This window comes from Papaver somniferum, chromosome 2, assembly GCF_003573695.1.
Source record: "Papaver somniferum cultivar HN1 chromosome 2, ASM357369v1, whole genome shotgun sequence".
Lineage (NCBI taxonomy): Eukaryota > Viridiplantae > Streptophyta > Magnoliopsida > Ranunculales > Papaveraceae > Papaver > Papaver somniferum.
This window is the reverse complement of record NC_039359.1, coordinates 105,624,580-105,635,308: the sequence shown is the minus strand read 5'-3', so window position 1 is coordinate 105,635,308 and position 10,729 is coordinate 105,624,580. Positions and strand designations below refer to the sequence as shown.

The window sequence follows — 10,729 nt, the reverse complement described above, 5'->3', positions numbered from 1 at the left end:
TAAAAGACATTAAAATCTAAATCAATTACTTAAACATTCAATTAAGAAATCTGCTACAAAACTTAACCTAAAACTTGCCCGCTCAGAAATATATATATACAAAAACTCCTCTCAAATGATACATATACAATGGTCATTTGGTTTACAAATACAACATGTAATATAATAAATATAGTAAAAGTCAACCAACTAACGGACTCAATTCCTCAAAGCTTTCGCTGCGCAACTCTGATCTGTCTCTGAAACTGAAAGTGGGAATGGGTGAGCACATCATCCTTAAAAGAGGTGCCCCGTAGGAATAACATTTAACTTTCATGCAATCATTGGAAATGATTTGCAAATAATTCTTGTTTTCCCTAAACACTAAACACAACTAATTTCACATAAGTAAACAATCATCTATATGGAACTAACTCCTTCCAAACAATATATAATATGGTGACTCGTCCCACACCTAGATAGCTATATGGTGACTCGTCCCGCACCTAGTGATTGCATAAAAGCTCGAATTCATGTAGATATAAATGAAGGAGCAGTATCCTATATATCACAGATGGAAATTCTCATTTCCCAAACAATTCATAAAGACAAACAAAGCATTACAATTCCTTTTCAAGCAATGGAAAGATTAAAAGAAATAGCAGAACTTTCGTAAATCAAAGTTAAACAATGCATGGAAAGCATAACCAGACAATGCATGAATTTGTTAAACATAAACTTTGGTAAAAGAAAACAACAATAATCACAAAAGAGTTAAAAGTATTCCCACCTCTTTTGATGACAAGCCACGCCTACCTCGAGATCCACGATCCACTGGTTCATCCTTTGAATCGATCGTTGTTAATATAGACTAATTGTTAATCACACAAGAAGTCTAAGAATCTAGCCATCATGGCTCACACAAGAATCATATAGTTCTATCTAATGGTTCTAGGACCATTTATAATTCTATATCTTTTATTATCTCTATTTAGCATATCTAAGAGTTACTAAATCAATTAGGTTGGTTCTATAGTCCCTTAGTTAAGTCTTATGAACATCTACAACTTTGTAGAAGAAATCAAAAGCTAAAACGGACCTTAAGGGGTCCAAACATCAATCTCGGGTAACTAGCCCTAAGTCCAAATCCACTAACAAGCCCATTACACAAGGCCTGGCACAACAGGGTCAATTAACGGTCACTAATGGTCAACGTAGGGTCAGAGAGGTCAACTAACAGTCAACGTCTAATGTCGGGTCAAATAGCCAAAGTCTAAATCGGTCAACTGAGTCAACTCAGTCAACTAGACTGATTCAGAAGAGTCGACTCAGTCAGACAAACTGAATGGTTACATCTTAGCTAAAACATAATCACTTAGCTAAACTGAATGCAATCTGGCCAAGGCCATTGCACAGGCCAAAAATTGAGACGCACCATAATGGTGTATCACCAACACCTTACACTAACTAAGCTTAGTTCCCCATCATCTTTCATTTTAACAATTCAATATCAATAAATTTATCTTAAACAAACTTCAGAATTAAATTACAAACACAATTACAGCTCAATTACCTGCAGTTGCAGCTTTTAGCAACACATCCACTAAACTGAATCACCACCAGATTCAGGTTAACTACAACTTCAATATAATACCATCACTACTTGTAATTCAGTACAATCATCTACAACTGCAAATCCAGAACAATCTTTGCATTCAATGTTCCAGTCGCCACCATTTACACTGCCACAGTAACAAGAGACTCATATCTGGTATACACCCACAACTCAATACAATCAGTTAGGCAGAATCGCAAACAACTCGACTCAAGCCACAGTCATTCATTACTTCAACTCTAAAATTTCAAGATGCCAATTCAAATAAGCTCAATCAACTCATCTCAGCAACAACTTGAATCAACCAATAACACTTCAATTAATCTTACAACTCTAACTGGTCTTTCCACTTAATCAAGACCTCAACAATCAACTACTAACACAACATAAGACAATTCTCTGTAAATTAAAAAAAACAGCCAAACTTCATTCTATAACCAACCCAGGCCTTAGTTCAATTATCCCAACTATTCTCTTCTCTAATTCAAACTCAAACATCAATCAAACCATCAAATATATCAAACCCATCCTTTAATTTTCCTCTTATTCAAATACCTCAAAAGAAGAATCTTAGTTCTTAATTTGGGGAAAAACAACAAAGCCCTAATTTCCACTGAAATCTAAATTGAACTTCATATAACCATTTCAACCAAATTAGAATTAAACCCAACACTAATCGATCAAAATAGATTAATTCCATACCAAATAATGATTCAATTATGAAACCCTAGTTTACCCTTTTCCTCAACTTTCTGAATTGAAACCATACTAGACTAAACACCACCATCATAGATCAACAAGTTCTCATCTGAACCATCAACTGATCTTAATTTCTTCATCTCAGAAACAAAAACCATAACCTCGATTTACAGCAACAGTGTTATCTTCTTCTTTCGGAGCTCAAATAACCATAGCATCAACACCTACTTCTTATATTCAGCGACTGCAAGATTTATATGAAATCTTCTCGAGAGATTCAAGCTCAATCCAGAGAAAAAAATGAAAACGACAAAGGGAAGGAGAGGAAAAAACAGAGAAGAAAATAGAAAGAAAAGAAAGAAAAGAAAAGAAGATAAATGAATCTTCTCCCGGTCGGTTTCTGGAGATAAGACCAAGAAAAATTACTAAGTAACGCACGAGATTTGATAAGGGGAGCCAAAACGGTTTGTCCTAAACAGACTATTTTTCCCTTCATATTAATTTGATGATATTTTATTCGTCCGGTATCCGAATGACACGTCTGAATATTTTATATCTTATAACTTTTCCATATCTAATAGATGGTACTAGTTTCGCATCTAGATCACTGTTAGATTAATTTCTATTAATTAACATCCGTCTTTAATTAGTCAGGTCAATAGCGTCTTAGTCGTCTCCTGACTGGTCTAATAGCGTTGACGAGCTTGAGGCTCGTTACATTATCCTCACCTTATAAAATTTTGGTCCTCGAAAATCGAACTGTCCTTCTGGTCTTCAGAATTCCTCACCTTATAAAGAAACATTATCTCTCGACTAACTGCAAGTACTGCTCGTACTTACAAACGCGCGAAAAGAACAACTCATTTTAAATGAGTCAAAATAACAAGAACAGAAGCACAAGCCTATTTGGTTTTCTGCAACTAAGATCTATAATTTGTAGCTCTAGGTTCAATAGACTAACCTTTCTATTTCATAAGGATTGTCTCTAAGTTCACTATGGTAATTTGATTCTAACAGATAAGCATGTCTAAGTTCTATGCGCTAAAATTTATAATCTGGTATTTATTAATTTATTAATTTGACGTAGTCCCATATTTGTTATATATTTATCTATATAATTAATCCAAATCTGATTTAGCGTACATCTATTAGATATTTTAACTTTATTGTTATATAATATATAAATTATCTGAACATTATCTTCTTTAAATCTGATATTAACAAAATTATTGAAATACTATTATCAGTAGTGTTACTATTTTCTATATCTTTATTATTATCGTTATTAGTTTGTTTATAGTCCCGTTGGTACACTAAGTCTTAATTTTCTAACTATGACTATAACTGATTTTGCCTAATCATATCGAGTCTGTATACTATATATATCATATTAAATATTAGCGTTGGTAACTTAATATTATTTCAATTTGGGTCTGCATAAAAATATAATGTATTCTAATAGTTTTTAATGTAAGGTATCCTACTAATTTACGAATTTGTTTTCTTTCAAGTCTATTGTCGCACTAAACATCCAAATATTATTACTAATTCCTCATGTATGTTTGTTTAATTTTTTTAATGATCAATTAAATCAGTTACTAAATTAAAGTTAATTTTGGGTGTAAGATTACTAGGAATTCTAGTCTTTTTATTTTACGTTGTATGTCCCCACGTTCTTAGGTCTAATCTAACAAGTTTTGCATTAACTATCTGGTTTCAAAACACAAGAAGGTATTTCTAATTTTATTTATTTACAAAATCTAACCGTAGATAATTACTAATAATTTTGCGTATCTACTTGATTCTAATTATTACTTTTGTCATTATATACTTACTAATAGGATTTTTAGTTAGATAAAGTTCATTACAATAGTAATAGATAAGTGTTGATATTACTTTTATTATAATTATTAGTGATCTTATTTTCATTTATTATTATTAACACTAATGGTCGAACTATTGTCTTGACTACTCTTACCACTTAACTTTATATCTACTTCGATAGATAAAAGGTTCTAATTATGAGAAAAGGTATATTATTAGTTTCTAAATAAAATTTGGGATTTATCAATTCACTAATAGAAGCAAGTCTTCATAACATGAATGGTAATCCATGCTTGTAGTTGGCCTGTCCAGGTTAGCAAGACCTGACGATGGTTTCCTACGAACAAAGACAACACAAACACACCATAATTAAAACCCTCACTATTCTCCAGTGCTAGATTATCTATGTTAAATAATTGAGTCTAACTAATCTTTAGTTCTCTATTGAAATATCTAAACTGTAGCGCCCCCTAAGCTAGCAGCTGACTAAACCAAGAGATTAACCAAAATAAAGAGGCACTAAGAATCTAAATCATTTACTTAAGCATTCAATTAAGAAATGTGCAACAAACTTAACCCAAAATTAGCCCCGCTCAGAAATATATATACAAGAAAACTCTTCTCCTATGTCAACCCAATTCATAGTAGATTCTAATTCATGGAAAACCCCCAATCTTAGACCCTCTTCAAATCCCCAAATTCTTATTTCCTATTTACAAAGCCCTGAATCAAAACCCAATTTCAATCAAAAACACAAGCTTGAAAAAATATCAGTTCTTCTTCGATTCATCACTGTTAAACCCACTTTCTTCATCAATAATTCAAACTCGGGAACCCTAATCTTAATTTTCTAAAGAAACCAAAATTAAACTTCATGCAACTCTTCCTACTCTAATTAACAACAAACCCATGAAACACAACACCAAACAAACTCAATTTCATGAAGAAATTCAATCAAAACAGTAACCCTAAATAACTTACCCTTTTTCTGCTTCTTCCTGTGACTAAACAACCTCAGCACCATCACCTTCGTCTTCAACCGATAAGGATAAAAATATCTACAAGAATTCTCGTACAAATAAACACTCAAATCTCTGAGGTCGGATTAAACAGAGAAGAAAAGATGAAGAACAGAAAAGAAGAAGAAAGAAGAAGAAAAGAGAAAGAGAAATGAGTTTCCTTACGTTCGGTTTCTGGAGATAAGACCAAGAAAAATTACTAAACAACGCACGAGATTGGATAAGGGGATCCAAAACGATTTGTCCTAAAAAGACTATTTTTTCCCTCATATTAATCTGATGATATCTTATTCGTCTGGTATCCGAATGACACGTCTGAGTAGTTCATATCTCATAAGTTTTCGAGATCTAACAGATGGTACTAGTTTTGTATCTAGATCATTGTTAGATTAATTTATATTAATTAACATCCGTCTTTAATTAGTCGGATCAATAGCGTTTTAGTCGTCTCCTGACTGGTCTAATAGCGTTGACGAACTTGAGGCTCGTTACAATTAAATTACTGCTTATATCTTTGGATTTTGTTGCGCGCAGGTATTTGAGCCACAATTCCTTATGGGGAACAGAAACAATGTGTTCATGGGTTCTCTGTATTTAAAACTAACATATGGTCCCTTAACCTTGATATTTTGGTACACAATTTGGAGCGTTCTTTGTGCATGAGCATATTTAATTTCAATATCATGCTCTTAACCCTGATTTGCATGACCCCTCAGTTCATCTAATAAAATGCCATAATATTGCATCGACGACTACCTATATTTCTGGAATTACTCAGTTCACATCTGGGTTTCTCCGAAAAATATCCTAAAACTGTGGGCGTGATTAACATTTCACTACAATTATTGATGCGACACTTGGTACTTTGAAGGTTATATATGTTGATACAGAAAAATTATTCTTTTTGTACTTAATGGACTTGATCCTAGAGGACCTGAACATAAGGTAAGGCTGCATTTATTTTATTTTATTTTATTATTTGGATAGTTATGGTATTCGATTTGGTCTTCATGTTGTGTTTACTATAGTTTCTGCAAGATCTAATAGGATTTTCTTTTTAACCCATTTTTGATGAGATTTTTAATTGCTTTTCAAGGTTGATCCAAGTTAAGAAAATCAAGTGATGAGTTGGATGTTCCCACCTTTGTTGCTTAAAATTTGTAAGGAAACATGAAGGATAGTTACTACAAATTAAGCTTCTTATCTATAACTTTGTATCTCAATGAATCCAAAATGTTTGCTATCTGGCCTTAATTCAATACGAATTTTAGTCAGCTAACTATCGACACTAGTGTGAACCACGATGAAACTAACCCAAGGGTGGGAAACGCTCTGAAGTAAATATACTTTTTTAACTGCGATGTAGACTCTTGCTTCTATTTTGTTTTAGTTACAGTAAGTTTGTTTTGATCCTATTTACATTTTGTGTCTCATTTTACACAAACGACCTGAAAATTATGGTATCCTCCCATTTACTGTTAGGCTTTTTTAATTCGGGGCCAGTAAAGATGGAAAATCTCATGTTTTTGATCATGTGATTGCTTAATTTCTATAATTAGTTGCAAGGCTTTATAAAATGATACACAAACGACCTGAAAATTGTGGTATCCATTACACCATAAGCTTGTGAAATAACTACTTGAATGATGCTATATATCTACATCAAGAATCTAATTGATATATCGACCAAGCACATTGATTTGTCTAATTTACAAGTCAATAAACCTTTCTCTAACTTCTTTTGAGAGCGGGCCATCCTTGAAAGTATAATTAAGGTCAGCTTTAGGACCGTTGATTAGCAATTTGAATTTATCTTCTTGTTCATAAAACATCCTGTTAGAGCACGACTCAGTCGAACTCGCAAGCGTTGCTATCTCAAGCTTGTTGTCAAGTTTAGTTGCCAAAACTATAAGTCTTGATTTCTTGTCTACTTATAGCTATGCCTTGGATTGGGATAGAATGTGTATTTGAGCTTTAGACTTCACGACGTTCATCGATTGAAGACGAAGAACTACTAATGGGAGCTCGTGGAACTTCATCAACAAAAGGTATGTGGAGACTTGAACTCATATGTCACTCAGATGTCTATTTCTATTCTATCTCCTATTGAGACAAAAGTCGTATAGCTATATAGACTTTACATTATACAAATTTGATATTTCGAGCTGAGTTTAACTCGCTTACATGTTTCTCGAAATATGTGTTGGTAATCTTTCGCTTTAATCAAGTTCATCTTTATTCTTGACGAAAGTCAAAAGATGATCATGTGAAAATCGCTTGGTAACATCTTACATGATTTGTTTGAGACAGTCATTTGATATATACTCGGAATGTTTCGTATTGGTCTACTGATCACTTGAAAATTACTTTGAAGCTAATAGTTTGTGTGAGACAGCTATTCCCATCTTCCAAGAATGTTTCAATGATTAATATGGAGTTTATAATGATTAAACATTGATTAGATATAGCACAGTATGCGTACTTGTATGCTAACTGTTGCAAGTTATTCAAAGTCCGGGAACCATAGTATGCATAGCCGTATGCGTACTGGTTTGATAGTTGAAGTCCGTGAACTTAATATGCATACCGGCTGAAAATTTCAAGTCTGAGAATTCAACTGAGTTTGGTTACGTACGATAGTCAGCGTACCCGTCCGCATACTAGCGAACCCAGACCAAGTGCGAAAGTCTGAGTATGCGTACTCGTTTGCATACTTGAGTGGGTTAAGTTCTAAAATCGGTTTGTTCATGAACACATACATTTATATATTAAGGAATGCAATCTTTTGCAAAACGTGGATATAATGTTCATGGATTGATTCAAGTGAATCGAAATCGATTTTGCTTCAATTGTATCTTGTATACTTCAATGGGAATACAAACAATTGAACAACTCCATAACTAGTTTCATTTGAGTCATTTGAACTAGTTGTGATTAAGATAAACAAGGTTGATATGAAAGTGTTCATATGGCTAACTTCGGTTAACTATTGTTGAGCCAAATATGTGCACATGTTTGGGTACGATAACTCATACCTAAATGAAGTCACATTTCATTTGTGTATAACAAGCTAATTTCAATGTAACGGTTGAAAGATATTAGCTTGACTATAATCAGGTTTTCATCTAACGGTGAATATTGAATGCTTTGTTACCAAGGTGGTATTGATTGCAAACCCTGATTTGAAGAATATATAAGGGAGAACTCTAGTGACTGGGAAACCTAATCCCCACACCTCCTGTGTGATACTAGTTGCGACTAGAGTCGATTCTCCTTTAACTTAGGATATTCCTAAAACCATTATAGGTTAACGACTTAAAGACTTCATTGGGATTCGCCAGATCCAACTATTTTCTCTGTAGTTGCGTGTTCTGATCTTACTTTGTTCTATCGTATTGAAAACTATCTTCTCTAAGATTTTCTCGAGATTTAATCTCCGATAGGTAAGATAAAAAGTAGTCACAAACATCTTCGTCTCATCGTTTGTGATTCCACAATATCTTGTTTCGCTTTCATACAATTGAGATTATTGTGAGGTGATTGATATTACTAGGCTGTTCTTCGGGAATATAACACCGGTGTATCAATTGGGTTCTTGTTCACCTTAAATTATCAAAATACGGCACAAAAACTCGTAGGTATTTCTGTGGGAGACAGATTTATCTATTCAATAGACTTTTCTGTATGAGACATATTTGTTTATCAAGTCTTCGACTTAGGGTCGTAGCAACTCTTAGTTGTGGGTGAGATCAGCTAAGGGAATCAAGTGTGCAGAATCAAGCATGGTTCAATAGGCGTAAGGAACGCTATTGTACCTTAATCAGTGTGAGATTGGTTAGGGATCAAGTACATTTGATTTTGAAGTTAACTTGTAGTAGGATAGAGTCTGTAGCGGCTTAATACAGTGTGGTGTTCAAATCTGGAATAGGTCCCGGGGTTTTTCTGCATTTATGGTTTCCTCGTTAACAAAATTTCTGGTGTCTGTGTTATTTCTTTTCAGCGTTATATTTTTATATAATTAAAATATCACAGGTTGTGCATAGTTCAATCAATTAGATAATCTAACCTTTGGTTGCTGATATAAATTGATTGACGCTTGGATATCGGTCTTTGGTACTATCCAAGTTATTTATCATATTAATACGACTCGCAGGTCTCTATCTGTTCGATTTCCGATCGATTTGAAAAATTGTGATATAACTCTTGGATGTATTTTCCTTGATTGAGTCTGACCGTCTAATTGATTCTCTTGGAAATATATTAGAGTTAGTCCATACATATTTCCCAAACGAAATATTGAGTGTGATTGTTAGACCCCCAGTTTTTCAATCGGTATCAGAGCAGGAAAACACGTTTAAGACCTCATAAGTCTGTGTTTGTAGCAATCTGACTCTATGGACAGGAGTGCTAACTTTATAAACATACCACCAATCTTCGGCTCGAATTAATCATAGTGTAAAATTGGTATGCGTGCTTATTGTCTCATGATAGACACATTTTTGTGTCTAATTTGTCCTCAATGTCCGTATTGTTGGAACTCTATTTTTGTACTAATATTGTGTTTTTATGTATTTTTAGGAAATAAACATTTTTGGAAAGATCTGCTCGAAAAATTATGCGGGGCATCCCGGAGGACATTTGTTATTCGGACTCTCATTTTGGTTAAGGGGCAACCCAATTACTAAGGGGCAACTCAGTTGGGCATTTGCTATTTACACTCCACAGACGATTAGGGGCACTTCATCTCTTTAAATTCAAAAACTTTTTTTTGGCGGGAAATGAAGTTCTCAACTGTTAGAGTTTCAATCAACAAAATGAAGGTGTTTTAGGGAGATTCAATCGCTCAAACTTGGTAGGAAGATGTGATATGGCATGAGGAACACATTATGGGCAATGGGTTCGATCAGAAGTGGCTGGAAAACGCGTGATGATCCTTGATCCCAGAACAGAGCACGTGCACTGTAACACGAGCAAAAATGGAGTTCTTGTGTGCATGGAAGAGTCCTACTAGCGTTGGAAGAGTGTTGAGGCGTGGAGAAGACATTTGGGAGCGTGCAGGATCAAAGTTAACGCGTGCATGGGATTAAAAATGGAAATTTTCGTTATTATTGGCAGTCGAGAATATTTGGATTAAATGGAGAATATATGCAATCAATGGTCGGATTTTTGGCTCCATTTCACTATAAATAAAAGGCAAAACAGTTTGGAAAAGGGGTCGAGAGTTTTGGGAGCTAGGGAGAGCTAGAGAAGACGAAATCAGAGTTTAACAAAACTCTGTTTCTGCTGCTGCATGAAGATGAACACGAAGAATAATAGACTGTAAGAGACTGTCGTTCTTCAACAGTGACAGCGACAGTGGAGTGTGGGTCGTAGTTTCCCAAAGACTACAACATTTCATATGTATCGTTCTTGTGTGACGCTTCCTGTGGGTCGCACATTAGCTGTTTACACCATTTTCTCTTCTTCTCATCATTTGTAAACCATTTTTGAGCCATAATAAATTATTTTGAGAGCATTTATACTATGATGAGCTAATTCCCTCGTAACCAAGGCAATGGAGGAAGCTATTCACGCAACATAAACGGGTAACTAT

At 34.3% G+C, this 10,729-nt stretch overlaps 1 long non-coding RNA gene across 1 annotated transcript; it reads right to left on the bottom strand.

The window, feature by feature from the left end:
* On the bottom strand, nucleotides 1-2,642 carry LOC113348676. Its single transcript, XR_003359758.1, has 3 exons — nucleotides 1,553-2,642; nucleotides 770-823; nucleotides 1-245 (listed from the first exon to the last, which is right to left on the bottom strand). It is a non-coding gene; the product is annotated as an uncharacterized LOC113348676 (long non-coding RNA).
* Nucleotides 2,643-10,729: the final 8,087 nt, after the last annotated feature.